Source organism: Anas platyrhynchos, chromosome 10 (genome assembly GCF_047663525.1).
Source record: "Anas platyrhynchos isolate ZD024472 breed Pekin duck chromosome 10, IASCAAS_PekinDuck_T2T, whole genome shotgun sequence".
In the NCBI taxonomy this organism is placed as follows: Eukaryota; Metazoa; Chordata; class Aves; order Anseriformes; family Anatidae; genus Anas; species Anas platyrhynchos.
In genome coordinates this window covers 13686173-13704050 of record NC_092596.1, presented here as the reverse complement: position 1 = coordinate 13704050, position 17878 = coordinate 13686173, and the positions used below count along the sequence as shown (strand labels likewise).

Sequence of the window (17878 nt, the reverse complement as noted above, 5' to 3'; positions counted from 1 at the left end):
CTGCCATGCTTCTATATAAACAGTGCTTGCTAAATGGGAGGTATGCTTCTCCCCAACTTCCTAAAACCTCAGATTTGGAGAAAAAAAATAAAAAATGGTGTGTGATTGTCCCCTTCATGCTTCAGGAATACCTCCTATCAGAAGAGCTGGTGGCTGCCTGTCACCCTGCTACTCACCTGCCCTGTTCAATCAGCCCTGTTTGCTGCAGCTGTCCTGAGTTAGAGATAAAAGGGGTAAATCCCACCAGGCAGGGTCTGCTTTAGGAGGAGGGTTAAGCTGGTGGTGGGACTTGGAGAGCAGTGTTGTGAGGCAAGCCTTCAGGTGAGTGTTCAGGTGTGCTGTGTTGCTTTCTTAGTTGGGGCAGCAGGTTTCAGTGTGAAGATGAGAGTCTGAGGATGCAGAAGTTGCTGCTAAAATGTTGCCTGAGATGTTGGGTGAGGTGGTGAGGAGGAGCAAGAAAAATCAGAGAAGAAAAGGAAAGGTAAGGAGTGGCTTGGGGAACAGAAAAGTTGTTTTTTGCTGTATCTCAAGTCTGCAGATCAGAGCTGGGGGTGCTTTGATTTATTTGTTTATTCATTTCCCACCTACAGCATGGTTGTGGGGGACCAGAAGTGGGAGGAGAGTTTGGTTTTTACTGTGTTCACCATGTACCAGCTCTGTCTGAGCCTAGCCTGAGAGAGCCTGTGGAGCTTGTGGTCTCTTTCTTCTACAGCGTGATCTCTGCTGGTGGCAGTTTGATTGTCTGATGCTCTGTTGACAGTTAATGATTGCCACAATTTAAAAAAAAAAAAAGTTATTTACCAATTTTCTTTCCCGTGGAGCTGAAAATAATAGCAAAATCAATTTAAACCACATAACGCTAAGAAAACAAATAGATTATCCAAGATGACCAAATTAAGCTGCTCACAGAGCTCATGGTGATTCCGTTCAGTGGCTGTTGTGGGGCTATGAAATAATTACTGCTGGCTGCTGACTGTGTGTTGGGGCTTTCAGGGGAGCACTGGGTCTTCAGGAGGGCAGAGGGCTACCCCATTCAGTGGGAAATGTGAAGGTAACTGCAGATACCATGTAGGCTTAATAGCACTTTTTTATTATTATTTTTAACTATTCAAGAGAAATACAAATACAATAGTAGTGATATGAGGGGTACTTTCCAAGGTGAAATGCAGAAAACAAATTCACAGTAGGAACAAGTTTGTCTGGTAATGGTGTGAAGAGTCAGTTTTCTCATAGTAAAAGGCTGCGTGGGGTGGTGGGGAGCCAAAAGAAATACTAGAACAAAAACATATTTTAGGCACAAAAGCGGAAAAAAGGTGGGGAAGAGAATCAGAACTGGTGGTGGTGGTTGGTTTTCTTAGGCTGTCTCACTTGCAAGGCCACATCAGTTGTGGTAGGGTCAGACTGCTAGATCGCATGCTCTTGAATTTCCTTGCTCTTAATGATTTGCTCCTGAAACACCGGTTTCTGGTGTTAGAGACTAAGCTGAGATGCAACATAAGGGAAGAATGAGGCCTGGAGCACAGTGGGTTAGTCAGAGAGGGGCTTCTAATGATTAAAAAAAAAAAAAATGTTCTCCTCTCTTTGGAGAACGGTAAGTCTTTTAACAGTGACAGTGTTGGGCTGTCACTCTGTGGGGTCAGAGAAGGGAGGAGAGGGACAATGCCAGCTCCCCTGAGGGGACAGCTGCAGATGGGGGCAAGAAGTGAGGGCGCAGTCCCAAGGTGAAGCATTTGCCCTAGTGCCAAGCCTGGGGTGATGAATTTTGTAGATGTGAACTTAGTCTTAGATGGGTTTGGGGCACAGACTGTACCTTCTAACTCAAAACACAGCAGCAGCAATCAGCACTTTGAATCTGGTTTGCTCAGGTATTTTTTGCTTTATCCTCTTGCACACCTGAATGACTTAGTGGTGATGTTAGACCTCCCCTGGGTTGTGTGCTCAGCGCAGGCCAGGTCCTTGTTCCCAGCAAATGCTGGTCACCTGCCTCAGCTGGACAGCTTTGCAAGATGTGCAGTCTTTGGGTTCAGCATCCTGCCCAGCATTGATCGCCTTTGCATCACTTGTGATAGGGCTGGCCAAAAGTCCAGCTGGGTTGTGGGACCTTGTGAGCAGCCAGAGAGCCCTGTTAGAGGACTCCAATGGCCTGTGTAATGCTGGGCTGGCAGAGAAGCTGGGAATGTCTGCTGGTTGCCCAGGGTCAAGGGAGGGGTGAATTATTGTAAGTCACAAGGGCACTGTCACCACAACTGCTCATCCCAAGGTTGAGAGGCAGAGGCTGGTCTTTAAGGAAAAGCTCTAAGGAAGGCTGAAATGTGGAGCCCACCAACAATTATTCCGAAGCCTTTAGGCCTTTTCTCCTCCAGTAAACACTGAGACACCTCTCTCATCACACTATGGCTCTGTCCAAATATAATGCAGTCCCATTTACACTTAATTTATTTTTCTACTACTCATGTTCTTTCATAGAGAAGAAAGACGAACTTGCCTAGATTTAATAAGAACAATTATTCTTTTTCCTTTTTCTAAAGACACGGCTTGAAGAATTGATGCAAACTTGCTGACTTTCTTCAGTATAAAAAAAGGAAAGAAACAGTTGAAACAGTTCCCTTGGTAAACAACAGATCTAAACACCTGGACACTTCAATGTGAAGTGGCATTCTTTATTTGAAAATTGGCTTTTTTTTTTTTAATGGGGGTGAAGTAACTCAAAGAGAAATAGAGTATCAGATGAAAGTGCTACCTTGAGAAAGTGCTCCTACTGCTAACTGCCTGTCCTGACATTGGGAAGATGCACAACTCTCTCCCTTCTTGATGAAAGCAGGTGGCTTTTTTTTTTTTTTTCAGTCTTCATAGTGGAGAGGAAACTGCTTTTGGAAAACTTCTGCCACTTTCCCTTTGACACCTGGGCTTCTGCAGCTTGAGGTTGCTTTTAATGTTATTGTGCGTAATTAAGTGGAGAAAGAAAGGGGCTTCTGCAACCACAGTGATGATCACTTGAATGTGTACACTTAAAACAGGATTAGCAGCAAGCTGATTTAGGGGATGGAGTTAGACAATGCAATCCTCCCAAATCTGGCTTTGCATATGGAAAAGGAGCTTGAGGAAGAAGGGGCTGAGGGCAAGCTTGCTGCCTGGCTAGTTCTAGGAGGGCAGCCTGGAGGAAAAACCCATGGGCTCAATGGGGAGGCATGAGCCTGGCAGTCTGGGAGGCTGCTTCTGCAAGGAGAAAGAGGCTGGCTTGCTGAGGGCCGTGGGATGGGTGGGTATGTGCATGTGGGGCTGCAGGTTGGGTGTGAGCAGAGGAGGACACTGAGCAGGCATTGTAATGCAGCGCACCGATGCCTGCTCACTCTGTTGCTGCACCTCCGAGACACTTGCTGTCTGGCCAAGGGAGATCTGAATGTGCAGCATCTTAAAGAGGTGCATCCCATCTCTGGATGTGCTGTGGCATTCTCTGGTTGGGGATGACTGTGTTTACTGGTTCCTGAAACAGCAGACCCCCCACAACTTCTGATAGCTCATCACCTCCCCAGCATGACATGGGGATGAAAAGAAGCCTTTCCTGGAAAGATTAGCTTTCAGACAGGTAGGATAAAAGGAAGCAGTGTGTTTATCCACAAATCAGATTATAATTCCAGGAAGCAAAAGGGAGGTGTGAGAATGCTTGGAGTTTGAAGTTAGATTTAAAGGAATAATTAAGGGTTTTGCCACTGAGCGATAGCAATGAGCTGGCTGGGAATAAATCAGATTGCACTTGGAGGAAGTGACCTGGAAATATATTACTGCCTGTCCTCTAGCCAAACCTCATCACCATAGGGCGTCATTGAGTGGTGGTGAGGTAACCCAGGCCAGAGCCGGGGAGGGCTCTGCCAGGGGCCAAAACCTGCTGTGCAGGGCTCTGGGGAGTGCTCAGTGGCCTTTGTTCCTCCAGACCACAGAAACCTCTGCTCTGAGTAGACCGGCCCTTGTTGGTACAGTTCTGTCTCTCAGAAATGCACACAATCTTTTATTAAAAACCCTACAGATGAGTTAACAGCTGGGAGAAGCTGGAATATGATTAATGTCTTGTGAATTAGCCCTGGAGGTGCTTTATGGAAATAAGATTTACAACACTATTACACGTGGTCCTGAATGCATTTTACATTTTTAAATGAGGAGAATGAATGTTTCTCTGCTCTGCTCCCTTCCCCCAGGCTCTTGCAGAAGTATGTGCCTGCCCGATGTGGGACAGGAGGCTCTGGGGCGGGGGAAGGCACTGGACCATGCAATTAATTGAATGATCTTACTGGCCCTGGCGCTTTATCAAGCAAGAAATCAAAATGCACCCTGACGTGTAGGATGTGATTACAAGTCATTAACAGAGGAATTATAGATGCTAGGATGGAAAGAAGGGATCTATTGGGCTGCTTTGTCCATCCTCTTGCTGCCAACACAGGATTGCTCTTGACAGCATATGCTTCGGTGCTTCCAGAATAATTTCGCTCCTGACACCTTCCGAGCAGCACAGTGCTTCAAGCTCTCCCATTTATTGCAGCGTTTCAAATGCTCTAGTTCTGAGTTTCCTTTCAGACTTCTCAAGCCTTTCTAGAGGGAAATGGTGATCTCTGTGGAGGCCCTGCCTGGGTACGTGCCCCCTACTGAGGGGAGTGCTCCTGGAGACCTTTCTTGGGATGAAAGACCACTCTGGGCAAATATCCCCTCCTGGGAGCCCTCTGCAGCCAGACCTGTGGTACCCTGGGCTTACCTCACTACCAGAAATAGAGTGAATGACCTTATGTAGCAGTAGCAAAACTCCCTCATTCTTTGTGTCACTGCATCTGGAAGAGGAGATGGACTCCTCTAGTCTTCTTTGGGGGGAAGGTGACAAACCAGAGGCATCCACTTGAGTATCTCTAATAAAGCAATTGTTTTATTGGTGATTAGGTGGTGGAAGAAGAGCTCTGAACTGGCTTTGAGCTCATACTGATTTGGGGGAGCTTTCTGTGCCCCAAACTCAGTAATTTTCTATGAGAACCTAGTGTTTTACAGAGCTGCGTCTAGGTGGAGACTTTTGCCAAAACACCTTGCCATTTGTAGGGGATCCTCAGTCTTGGCAGTGAGCCTTTCTGCTGAAGTCCTGGCTCTGCCCTAGGTGATCTCGGTTATATTGTCCCCCTAAATGATGCTACCCTATTAAAGGTCCAAGCAGACCCATCTCCTTGTCTGGGATGATACCCTGCCACAGGCAAGCTGCAGGCTATAGTTACCAACTGGCTCACGAAATACACTTCAGTAGGTGAATCAATCCAAGAGGAATCGGGATCCTCGTGAGCAGCAAGAGAAGCCCTGCTGGAACGGCACAAAATTCAGATAGCTTCTGGGAACAACCATATCTGCATGCACATGGAACCAAAAACGTGCCCAAAGCTGCTCAGCAGCAGTGAGCAGGGGCACTACAGGGCACGGTACCATGGATTGGCTTTGTCCTAAGAGCAGCCTGACTGCGGCAGGAGGCGGGCTCGTCCTGCTGGGCTCCCAGGGACCCGTCTCTGCCCCCTGTGCTCGCAGCAGAGCAGCGGTGCGCTGCTGGGGCGCTCTCCTCGGGGCTGGCAGGGGTGGCAATGCCTCGCCGATTTTAGTTTGTTTTTTCTTGCCATCTAGTGGCAGAATTTGGGAACTGAAGTCACCCTTAAAGTTGTCTCAGAAGGTTCCATGGTATAATCTCATAGCACAATCACGTATCAATGAGGCTTTCGCCTCTTTTTTTTTCCCCCCCCACAGATTTTATCTTCCATTTGGTATTATTCTTCCATTAGCTGTTGCCTTCCCACACATTCAGCCCGGAATCTTCCATGTGGAAGGGATTACATATGTTAGTTTAATAACCCGTGGTTCCCTTGGTGTTCCAGCCCCTCGCATTGCACAGCTTAAAGGCAGCAAAAAAAAAAAAAAAAATCCTAAAGATGAATACCCTGTAAATTTTCTGGAAAACAATTCAGAATAGATTGAAGAGAAGCAGCTGACCAGGGACTCCAAGTGTGCTCATGTGCCATTTTTGACCTTACCTCTGTACTAGTTTAGGCAAAAGAGCACTAATTCTGCAACTAGCAAAGCTCACATCAAAGTGTAACAGATAAGTAAATATTACTGACCTTTGTTTTTTAATGACTTCCAATAGAGCTATGTATCAGTGTATTTCTAAGGTGTATCTCCACTTTGTTTTTAAAGTCCCTGGATTAAAATATAAGTTCTGCCCCCAAATATCATATGCATTCACACAGGCATACACCTGCAAACTTTCTATACCGTTGCTGACATGAAGTTCACAAATCTTTAATCTGAAATTGAAATCTTCCAAGAACCCCTATCTGAAGCAACATGAAAGTCACCAGGCACAGACCTGTGCTTCTACCACAGAGGCAAATAATCCTGGAGATGTACTTCTATAAACTCTGCACTATCTTCTACAGCTCACTGCAGCTCTCTTGAAGATGAAGAAAATATTCCAGGCAGAAGGTCTCCATCCTTGCTGTTCTTCCTACAATAATAAAAAGGATTAGTGATGACTGTGTTTTCATAATTATAAAACTATTCTTTAATTTAAAAAAAAAAAAAAACTTCAGAAATGTTTGCTGGACATTCTGTACCTTTACCATAAATCCCAGTGTCATAGCACTTGCCTTCTGGAAATCTCTTCTTGTGGCCCTGGATCCACTATTCTCAGACCCTCTACAGCTAATCATGCCATAACTGACCAGATTGTACACATGAATATACACACACACAGTGCTGATTGATGTAGTGTAGTTTGATTTATGGCAATTGATTTTGTTGATAGTTAACAGCATTACAGCAACTAGAAGCAAGTAACTGCAACAGGTTGCTGATCCGTGACTTTGTGTTTTTACAAAGGGCTCCTAGGGAAGCATGTCAGGCAAAGGTGCTAGAGATGGCTTAGCAACCTCAACTATTTTTTTTGGGGGGGTGGGGAGGAATGGAGGGGAAAGAATATGACTATTGGACAGAAGAGGGTCTTGCTGCTAAAGGTACAGTAGTAGAATAATAAACCTGTCCTTAATCGTACATATGAGTGAGTGAAGATTGCAACTCAAAAGCAAAAAAGTTGGAAATTACTGGCATTAAAAAAAAAAAAAAAAAAATACCACCCCTGCTATTTCTTGTGAGGCAGCACAGCTCTCTGTGCCTGTGCTGAAGAAATGTGCTTGCTGCATGCAGGAGTTTTCCATAAGGTGTGTTAGGATTTGCTACTTAACTCCTGGTGTGTGTTTTGGTTTTGTTTGTTTTTGTTTTGTTTTGTTTTTCTCTCTGTATTTATACAGTGCCCTGCCTGACTCGGGGTTGCTGGATATAATGAACGATATGGAATTGCAAAACCTGAATTTCAGAAGAAGTACAGAGGTGCCTGGGGCATAGTCTTTGCACATCTCTCCAAGGACAGGCATTTAGTAAAGCAGTTGGAGGAAGCCTTCTGTCTCATGCAATTTGGGGTCTATAAGGCACTGTTTTACCTGCAGTCACACATGCAGAAAGTATCTTTCTGCTTCCCAAAGTTCACTATTTAATGGTTTCTTTCTGAATATTTAAATGAGAAATACAGCTGACAGAACAAGACTAAGTGAATGGGGATAGAAAAGATGAGGTACTTCACTATTGGTTTGGGGTGGATTTTTTGTTTTTGTGTTTTTTTCTTTTCCCCATATAAAATTTTGTCCTTTCTTCTCCACAGCATTTGATACTGCAAAGCATGCTTTTATCAGCTGCCAGAATGATGCGTGGTCTTTGGGTGTGCTCACAGAAGTGGATATGTGTAAGTGAATCTGCCCCCACCGTGTCACTGCGTGCTATTGCCTTGTGATATATCATATTCCTATGTATATAGGAACTAAAAACAGCAAACACTTCTGGTTTAAATGTGCAGTGTCCATACCAGCCTTTTAGCCAGGCTCACATTGTTGTTTGGACTCTGATGTTTTTGATGCAGTGGCAGAGGAGATGTTTAATGTTCTGGCTCAATAGGTGTTTGGAGGTGAGGTGGGCTTTGGTCTGCCTGGGGAGACTAATGGTCACTGTCCTGCCAATTGGCACAACCTCTTGAGGTCCCAGAGGGTTTTAGGAGGGAAGTGCAGTTTGCATTCACCCTGCTGGGCACCTGGAGGCTCTTGGCTTGTGGGGAGGACCCCAGCTGCAAAGGGAGTTTCACTGGTGAAGCCATGGGCACCCATGGGTGGGCTGCATCCAGTTCCTTGTTCTGCTTCAGACATGCATGGTTCAGATGTCTCCATACAAAGCTTTCACCCAAAGCTGTGTTTGAAGGCTTTAAAGAGAAATAAGCACTTCTAGAAGATGACTCCTTCCAGTCACTGCAGGGAGAGATGTGTTGTGCTTTGGGAGTGGTGTAAAATCCTGTCTGTCCCTCTTCTCAGCCTGTGACTTTCTTAGGTCAGGCAAACCATTAATCTATTTTGTGCCTTAACTCGTTCATGATGATAAATAGAAAGTATGTCAAAAGGGCTTCACTGCGTTATAATGAAGTATTCTGTATTTCTATCACACTTTCCTGCTTTGCATCGTGCCATGAGGTTAAGACCATAAAAGCCATGTAGGAGATTCTGACTCCCCCTTAATGATCTTTAACTTCTTCAAATGGTTTTTGTAAATCTTAGCTTACGTTAACTGCTAGCCTATATTTATGGCTCAGCAACCATAAGCAAGTTATAGCTGATAAATGAGGCAAAAGCTAAAAAGGGAAATTTTCTGACATCACAACGGATTTAAAAAAAAATCATTTGCATCTATTCTGGGAACTCAGCTGCCATGCTGGCACTACATGCATTGTCGCTGCAGCTTGAAGAGCTGTCGTAACTGTATGTGGAGGATTCAGGCAAGCAGGATTCAGTTTTGTCCCTGCTATCCCATTTCCTACAATAAAACACCTGTAAATTGGAAAGAAGTAAAGCCCAGCCAATGTCTGGGGTGAGGGCAGTTGTTGCAGCAGCCTTAGCAGTTTCTTACAGTCGTATCCAGCACTTAAGGCTACTTCTCTATCATATCTGCCTCCATCTTATGTTTTCACTCCAAAGGGCAGCACAGCTCTGCCAAGAAGCAATGCTGCTTGGTGGTGCTGATGCCTAAAACAGCATAAGGAAAGTGTGGCCACCTTCTTTCCAGTTCCTCTGGCAGCAGGACTGGGTGGCTGGGTACTACAGGGCCTGCCCTGTGTCTCTGGGCTGATTCTGGAGATGTGGGTTTAGCACATCCCCCTTCACGCATGTGGCCAGCACTGAAGAATGGTAACTTAGCAAAAAACACAGAGCTGGCTTTTAAAACTGAGACATGAAAAATAAGTCAAGTGCACTTCATGCTTCTCTTTCAATAGCTTTCTTGCTACAAACACTACCATGAGAAAAACATCTTTCTGCCAACCAGTGCTGTACAAAAATGTAGCATGCAGGCATCTCGAGGCCTGCAGAAGCCTTCAGATGCTTACAGTTTGCTGGTTACACTAATGTTTTCCCTTGCCTGACCTATCTCCCCAGGGCAGCAATAAATATAACCAGTTTTAGTCCACTACTTGGCTGCTAATAGTCCACTTGTAGATCTCAGTCCCAGCTGGGCCTGCTTCTGCCCAAAGGCGGTTGTGTTCAGTAAGTGGCTGCATGCATTTGCGAACAGCCACTTACAATAGAAGCAGGTGGCTGCCATTTTTCATGCAAGAAAGCTCTTTGGAGAAAAGGAAAGGAGGGAAATGGAAAGAAGAAGGGGGAAAAAAATGCAAGGCATCTATGAGAGGAAAGTCTCTGTGCTGCCCTGGTTAAAATGGATAGAGACAGAAAGTGTACATAAATTAAAAGATAAAGAGAAGCACTTTCTCAGGACATAGGAGGGAGAGGAAGAAATGCTGCTTCTCTGCCAACCACAGCATCCAGGACAACCCTCTCTGTTTTCAATTTCCATCAGTATGCAACACCTAAGTATTTTGCAGTGAAGCTGCAGCCCCCTGTACAGCTAATTTAAGCCTCCTGATTATGACTTCCTTCAGTGAGTTACCTTGTCTTGACAGCTTACAAGGAGTAAGTATTTTCCCTGAGGTGCTGCAGACCAGAGGTGGAAACCTGCAGCTAAGCACAAAGAGAGAAAATGGCAAGAAATCACTTCGCTGCAAGCTTCAGAGCTCTTCTTCCTTGAGTAGGCGAAAAAGGAAACTTCTAAACTGCCTGTCACATCCTCTCACTGGTAACAGCCATCACCTGGAAAGGGGACAGCACCGAGCTCATCTCTGGAAAGAAACAATAGAGGGAAAGTGCTGCAGAATGTTCTTGTTCAATGCCACTGCTGAGCAGGAGCTGGGTTTTTTGTATCAAAGGAAATTCTGCTATTTTTATTTATTTTTTAATGCATAAGTGTCAAAAATGAAGCCTTTGAAATATCTTTGCCTTGTGACAAGTTGGGGGGAGGCACTATCAGTCTATCAAAAGACTAGATTTTGTTGTAATATTACACTGAATTCCAGTCTCTGTTCTGTTCTACTACTCAATACCTCATCTATATGCCCACATCATTTATTTACATGAGCAGATTAGAGAGGGTGGTTAGCCACTAACCTTTGACTTCCCTTTCACTACAGCCATCTGAAGGCATCACACGAAGCCCCCAGGAGCTGGAAGCAAACCAACGCCTGTGGTTCTTCACTTGGTGGTAGCTGACCCATGGGCCTCCCTGCAAAGGGACAGCACAAAGGTAAAAGTTTACATAGGATTGAGGGGAAAATGGAACTGAAAGGATTTTGAGAATGACAGAAAAAGTATTGCAGTCTTGCCCTGCTCTTATCTTCCTTCCCCTTGCTGTTGGTTGATGTTAGGAGATACTGGGACCGGTGAACAGTGGTGTGAGTCATTATGATGCTCTCAAACTTAGAATTTTGTCTTATGAATTTTATACAAGTATTCTTTACTGTAAAAAGTATGTTTGCAAAGTAAAAGATGAATTCTTACGAAATACTTTAACTGATGTGTTAGAGTATTACCAACTAAATGTTTTTCATTCATCTTTTAGAATAAAATGTCAGTTTTGCATGTTGATATTCCATAATTTCACAAGATGTTTTTACCCCTAAGCACACATCATTTTTGAGCCACAGTCAGTCCTAGGTCAGGAATTTCTCAGAACAGTGTTTAACATCAACTCCTTAAAAAAATGAAATGTGAAAAGCTATCCTGGGTGCAACTAAGATTTGAATGAGTTGTAAATGCTAGTTGTACTGGTGTGTAGATCATGTCATTCCAAAATAACTGCAAAAAGTGCACTTTTCAGGGATGTCTGGATTGGGGGAACCTGCTTGAGCTACCATAAGAGGGATTTTTCTAGTTATGAGTATCTCATGACTCTGGTAGTCAGAGGGTGCAGAGGCTTCCCTGCTCCTCAAAGGGCTGAGGTTAAGACTGACAGTTGGCTATTCCCACTGTGGATTTCATAGCTGGAAAGTACAGCCCTGCTTGTTCATCACTTCTGGGCAGGAGCGTTCAACACCACTGGTTGTGTGTTCACACAACACGCAGCTGCTCCTTGCTCCTTAGCAAGCACTGGCTGGGCTGAACACGGAGGGCTATGCTTTACAAACTGGGATGCGTGCTGAGCAAACAAGGGTCTCTGTGCAAGCTCACCAGTGATTCTGTCTCCATGGACAAGTACAAAATCTGTTGTTGTGTACCTTACCTTACAGGGAGTCTGAAGATTGATGGAGATGTCAGAAACTGGCTGGAGCACACCCAAAGCAGCAGGAAGTTGAAGATTGCTGGGGTGTCCTCACTTTCTAAATCACAGGTGATAATTTCATTATTACTTTTGCAGATGTATCTGTGGGTATCCAAGCAGTAGATTTCTTCTTTACTCTTCTAATTGGGATGAAGAAATAAGAGCCTTTTTTTATTCACTGGGATTTGGTGAGGATTGTGGAGATGAGATGGCTGCTATTGCTCTGTCAGACCCTAACAAACTCTTTCCTTCCAGGGAGCTGTGAGCTGCTTTTCTGCTTGGGCTGGACTGACCTGCAGCTGCCTGGAGCTCTGCAGCAGCACCCAGAGCATGAACATGGGGCACTGACAGACCCTTTGGACCTTCCCTGCTCGGTAAGTCTAGATCTGCTTGATGCATGATAGATTGAGACAGCACAGCAAGCAGTCATAGGCAAATCACACATTTTGAGAGTCAGCAGAGCTCTGGAAGGAACAGCCTGATGAGAGCCACACTGAGCATTACCTCTGCCATTCTGGCCATGCCCAGTTGCTGCTTACTAACAGAGGGAGGAGAAAATGTTTTTTTTTTTTCCTCCCAGCCTAGATCAGCTGAAGCCAGTAACAAGTTTTCATCCTTCAAAAAATTATGTATAACTCAAAAACTATGAGACTCAGGGATTAACACTAATTTTATTAATATTTGCTCAGCAGATTAGCTCTGAAGAGCAGATAATTCATCAGCTCTTTGTTCACTGTGGTTTAGTGCCCATAAATTCCCTCTCTGGATGTGGCTTGCTGCAGCATTTCTGTCTTTTGAGGTCAATGTGATGAGCTGCGTGGGTGTTTTTAAGCACGAATCACATGCAAAAGGCTTATTTTTTTCTGACATACTAGAGAGCTTTTTTAAAATAATAATAATAAAAAAAACCTCCAACTTCCTTTTCAATTGAAAAACAGTGCAAAGTTTCATATTCGTTGATTTATTCTCTGTGCTCAAGAGCTGTGTAATTTTTCATTACATAGAAAGCGCTGGTGTTGTATGGTTTCAGAAGAGATGTATCCAGTTGTTACAGAAAAGGGAAGCTGCCTGGGTGTTGGGTCACCTCCCACCTGCAAGAAGCTGCATCTTGGTTAAGAAGTGGAGCAGCCTCCCAGAGCCATGGGCCCTTCTCTGTAAGTTGCATCGATATACATTATTCTGTTGGTGCTGTAGTGACTTCATTTTGGGTCTAAGCTAGCAGTTTGGTCATTTTTTCTGTGCTGTTTGTGTTGTCATTATTTAAACTGGGAGTTGTCTGACTGAAGTTTAGGTCTGTTTGCTGAGTACAGTGACCCTGGGGCCACACAAACTAGCCTTGAATGTTACCTGCATCTGTGGGCCAAGGAAAGGTAATGGTTGCTAAAGCAAAGATAGAGCCTCAAAGGCAGAATAGGGATTATGTTCAGCTTGCATGGTCTTCACTTTCTGGTGGACCATGTGCCCAGTGCAGAGAATATAGCCATTGAAGGCAGTTGTCACAGGGAGGTGGAAGAGCCCTAGTTTGCCATGTCTGAGCCGGTGGCACTGGTCCTTCTTGCTTTGATCAGCTGAATTACAACCTGCTTTGTGGTGTTTGTGGGCTTGCTGTGTCTTTCAGGAAGTCAGGAAATAGATTATGTATGTCTTCAATCATAGCTCAATTACTGAGCACTGCTGACTCCACAGGGATGCTGGGGGCCCCTACCTCTGGCTTTTGTGCCTTGGGTACCTGAACTGAAGCATGGATATTCACAGTTTCTCAGTTTAATTCCAGCTAATGTAGGCTTTGGGGTTTTACATTGGTTAAAATGACACTTGTAGGATTGGAAAGCATAAGTGCTTGAAGAAGAGATATCATCAGGTATTAAACTCTCATTTGAAAGTTATAAATCCTTAGGCAAATAATATCTTTTTTATTAAAGGAACACTGGCAAGCATCACCCTGATACTATATTTAGCTTTTAAATTAAGCGTTGTCTGAGATCTTCATTTGCTGAGTGGCCTAAAACCCTTGTCTGCAGCACTGAGGCAATAAGTGCTGTATCTGTGAAGAGCTCTAGGACCTGTGGAGACTGATGTCAGAGCAATGCTGGGAAGAGGCTGTGGAGCTGCAGTGCCCTTGGGGTGAGATGTTTAGCTGCTTTTAAGGTAAGTCATGGTCCACAACCTCTCTTCCATCCTTCACCTTCTGGAGTGGAATAGTTATGAAGAAGCTTTTAGTGTCTGCATGTGTTAATACTTAAATGTTTGGGCATCCACACTTATGTTTCTTTGTGACTTGGAATGCTGAATATCTTCTTCTTTGATTCAGGAAAGAGAGACTGAGGAAAATGGACACATTCAGCCTTCTGAGTAAGAAGTATCCTAGAGGTAAGGTGAAGCAGGTTGGGGGGACATGCAGACGACACACAGGGACATGTGTCACCTTTAGTACCTTGCTGGTGTGGCTGCCAGGCAGAGGAATAAGCTTTTTCAGATGTAGTTCTGTAGTGTTTGGTGTACACCCGGAGCAGGTCTGAATGTATACAGACCGTGCACTGAGCAGTGGCAGAGGGATGGGAATAAGGTAACAGCTTCTTGGCATGAGGGTACCATCAGCTGGCACAGCTTCTGAGCTGTGCTGCTCTGTGCCCTCCACTGAGAGGTCAGCAGTACAGCTTCCTGAGGACAAGAAGGCAATTGTTAAATAGGCACCAGTTTCTGAACTATAGTGGGTAATGTCATAAAATCCCTGGGTATGTCACCTAATGGATCTTGGTATGTCCTAGGCTCACAGCTGCATCCCACTAGCTATGAGAGATACCCAACACACAGAACATGGTGCATCACCAGAGGAATTAAAAGGGGTGCCCAGGATGGGTCAGGTGTTTCAGCTTGAGAAGGGTCACGCTTTCCCTTTTCTGAAAAGGAATGTATCCTTTTCTTACAGGAAAGTATTGGTGTGGAGAAAAGCATGAAGAGGAAACTTTTGGACACCTTGGAACTTACGAAGAATTTCTTAAGCTGCCATCCAGCAGGTAGGTATAAATGCTTCTTAGACATTTGTATTTCTTAGGATACATCTCACAGGCCTCAGTTCTGAGCACAGCAAAGGAAGCAGGAGCCATCCTTGTGTTTTGCCACGAAATCAGATGCTCGTGTCCAGCTCAGTTATTGCAGGCTGTAGCACTGGCTGTGGGCTGACAACTGCCAGAAGGGGACTGCAAAGCTTTCTGTAAGATTGTCCCATACCCTTGGTATAAATATATACATTGCATAGTGCAGAGAAGACCACAACCTGACTCTAAATTACTCTGTCCTTAGGATATCCATGCATATCACCTATTTAAAGACTTAACATGTTACTGAAATGATGCTATCCTGGATGAAACTCAGGCTTGTGTTGTAAGCAGGGAAAAAAAAAAAAAAAGGAATGTGTATGGGCAAGGGAGCTGCCAAGGGGAAATCTCACTGAAGAGTTACTTCCTTCTGGCTGCAGTTTTGCTTTTTGCCTTTTTTTTCCTTCTTCTCACAAGAACCTTTTGTCTACACAGATGATGCTGTGTCAGTGCAGCAGAGATGGAAAGAGCTTGAAGGCTCAGCCAGAAGCAAAACCCCAAGCCAGACAAGGAGTGCTGGAGGATACAGAAGAGCCCCGAGCCGGTGAGTGAACAAATCTAAATCCTAATGCCAGGGACGCACAGCAGAAGCAGGGCATGGCATGGCTGAGGCAGCCTGCTAGAGCAGCGCTCTTACCTTTGGGAGCATCCTTGTTGTTTTGCCTACTTACTTTAAACTGAAGTGCAAGGCCCAGGTGTACCTGTATGGATTGCACAGCCCCATTCCAGCATGAGATACCCTCCTGGTGCTAGGACAGAAGAACTTGGCTTCTTCTGAGGCTATTTCTTCAGTCTCTTGTAACTAGGTGGTGCAACCCCTCTTCACAGAGTGTTAAGCTTTCTCTTTGCTTGACTGGCTGCACTGTGGGTAGAGTGAAAGTGACTGGAGCATCCACACTTCATGTTTTCATATTCTGAAGACCAGGCTCTAGACTTGTCCCTAGTTGCAGTCTCTGCGTTACCCAGGAAAGAGGTATTTTTGGACACACAGGTACTTGTTGCTGTTGAAGAACCCATAACTGATCTCTTGGCAAAGTTTTGACCTGCTGTTTGGGACCATCTGGAGATTTAAAAAAAAAAAAAAAATGAGCTTGTTTTCCAGATAACTCTTCAGAAGAAGCAGTCGCTAGACTTGATGTGCATTCATTACACATCAAGAAAATGCTGCAGAAGTAAAGAAGCAAGCCCTAAAGCATTTACTTCTTGCAGCACATTTTGTGTTACCCTCAGGCTCTGCCTCCAGCAGCCTGCACTCCCCTCACTCTGGAGCTGTTCCCACAGGAAGAGCCAAGAACAAATCCCATGTTAGCAACATACAGCATCATTTGTGCTCTTGGAAATCACATTTGGAGAAAACCACAACTAAGCCAACAGGACACTTGATTTGTTTAATGTACTACTAATATTAATTAGTAAATAAGTAGTGATTGATTGAGGCTTACTTATTTAAATAATTTAATTATTGTTTCCTATTGTAGAAGAATCCCAGCTCTCAGAACAAGAAACGACAGCTCACCTTGCTCCTCAGCTGCTGCTTGCCACCCATGTCTGTGTTGGGAAGATCACTGCTGTGCTGCCAGAGCTGAGAGGTAGCAGCTGCTGGTCACATTTGTCTCCCAGATGCATCACTCCTCTCCTTTCAGCGCATCACAGCTGGAAAAGGAAGTGGCCTCCCACTGTTTCCTTCCCTCCCTCCCTCCATCCCTCCCCTTTTACAAATGATGTTATTGTACCACCTTGACTCTTTCCTTCTTTTTACAGGTAGTCCTGACAGTAATAACTCCAGCTACTTCCATTAACAGGTTCTATCTGGAAACCTATAAATTACTGTCATAAACTGATATCCATGTCACTGTTTTAATATGAATTGGAAAGTACTGGAAAGTGAAAAATCCCTCTGTTTTCTTTTCCTTGTTGGAGTGTTGAGGGAAGCAACTACCACTCAGACATGTAAGTTAATCTCTGGCTTTCCACCTTTCAGAGCTTGGAAAAAGAGTCTTAGCTCCAATTAGGTCTGAGTGCCCTGCCTACACTTCCTTCCCCCCAAAACTGCCACCTTAATCTCTCAGTGTGGCCACAACAATGGCCTTGTGGAGTGAAATGCACTGAGCTGGCTGGGCAGTGGCAGTGCAGGGAAGCACAGCCCTGCTCTCTCAATGTGAATTAGTCCAGCAGAGCCTAAGGACAGACTGGCACGTTTATCCAACAATTCACTTACCTGCAGTCCTCAGCATGCAGGGCATGGCTTAAGCTCTCTCACATCTCCAGGGAGGCTGAAGTACACCTGGTCTCTTCCCCACTAGACCCTCAACAAGACTCTGTACAGTGCGGCTGCTGGAGGCTCATGGTGCCCTGCATCCCAGGCTCTGCTGGGACAAGGATCCCAAACTCCTCTGGGAGCCCTTCCCAGCACAGCTCAGCTCTGGCAGGGACTGGAGAGCTGCCCAAGCATTGAAAATCCCGTTTTTCCTGCTGGAGAATTGAGACAAGGGAGAAAGCTAACAATCAATCCAGATCAGAAGGCTTCCTATTCATTAAGCTGTTACTACTAAGGTAATCAAGTTCTTACTGTGCCCTGCAGCCTTCTGTCAGCCACATGATGGCAGAAGAAACAAAGATCTGCTTTTAAAATAGCTGCTGCAAACAGGGGAGGTACCTGCCTCTGGATGTGCTGCTGAAAATACACTCGTCTCTTACAAGCCCAGAACCCAGCAGGAAACCAGCCTGGTCAAGAAAAGGGGGTGGGAGGGGGCTGTGCTACCTGTCAGTTCATCTATAGCATCTCCACAGAGAGGTCACAGCTGCATTTCTCATGCAGAAGGCCTCACATCATCATAGAATCATAGAATATCCCGAGTTGGAAGGGACCTATAAAGATCATTGAGTCCAACTCCTGGCACCACACAGGTCTACCCAAAAATTCAGACCATATGACTAAGAGCACAGTCCAAACACTTCTTAAACTCCAACAGGCTTGGTGCAGTGACTGCATCCCTGGGGAGCCTGTTCCAGTGCATGACAACCCTCTC

General features: G+C 44.9%; 2 long non-coding RNA genes across 12 annotated transcripts in view; one reads left to right on the top strand and one right to left on the bottom strand.

The window, feature by feature from the left end:
- The first annotated feature begins 209 nt into the window (after positions 1-209).
- On the top strand, positions 210-16690 carry LOC140003303 (uncharacterized). 4 transcript variants are annotated; one of them, XR_011811698.1, is made up of 10 exons: positions 210-321; positions 10625-10737; positions 11720-11820; positions 12007-12125; positions 12756-12905; positions 13674-13899; positions 14063-14121; positions 14681-14768; positions 15285-15393; positions 16328-16690. It is a non-coding gene; the product is annotated as an uncharacterized lncRNA (long non-coding RNA). The 4 variants fall into 4 exon arrangements; XR_011811697.1 differs by having other exon boundaries at positions 13674-14121; XR_011811695.1 differs by adding an exon at positions 7727-7807 and having other exon boundaries at positions 217-481; positions 13674-14768.
- Positions 5835-17878, bottom strand: part of LOC106016476 (uncharacterized) — a 183682-nt gene continuing 171638 nt past the window's right edge. For all 8 annotated transcript variants that reach the window (XR_011811700.1, XR_011811699.1, XR_011811702.1 and 5 more), the window contains 5 exons: positions 17068-17321; positions 16366-16502; positions 11713-15909; positions 10602-10716; positions 5835-6517 (listed from right to left, as the gene is read on the bottom strand). This is a non-coding gene — a long non-coding RNA (uncharacterized lncRNA). The remainder of the gene's footprint in view (positions 6518-10601; positions 10717-11712; positions 15910-16365; positions 16503-17067; positions 17322-17878) is intronic.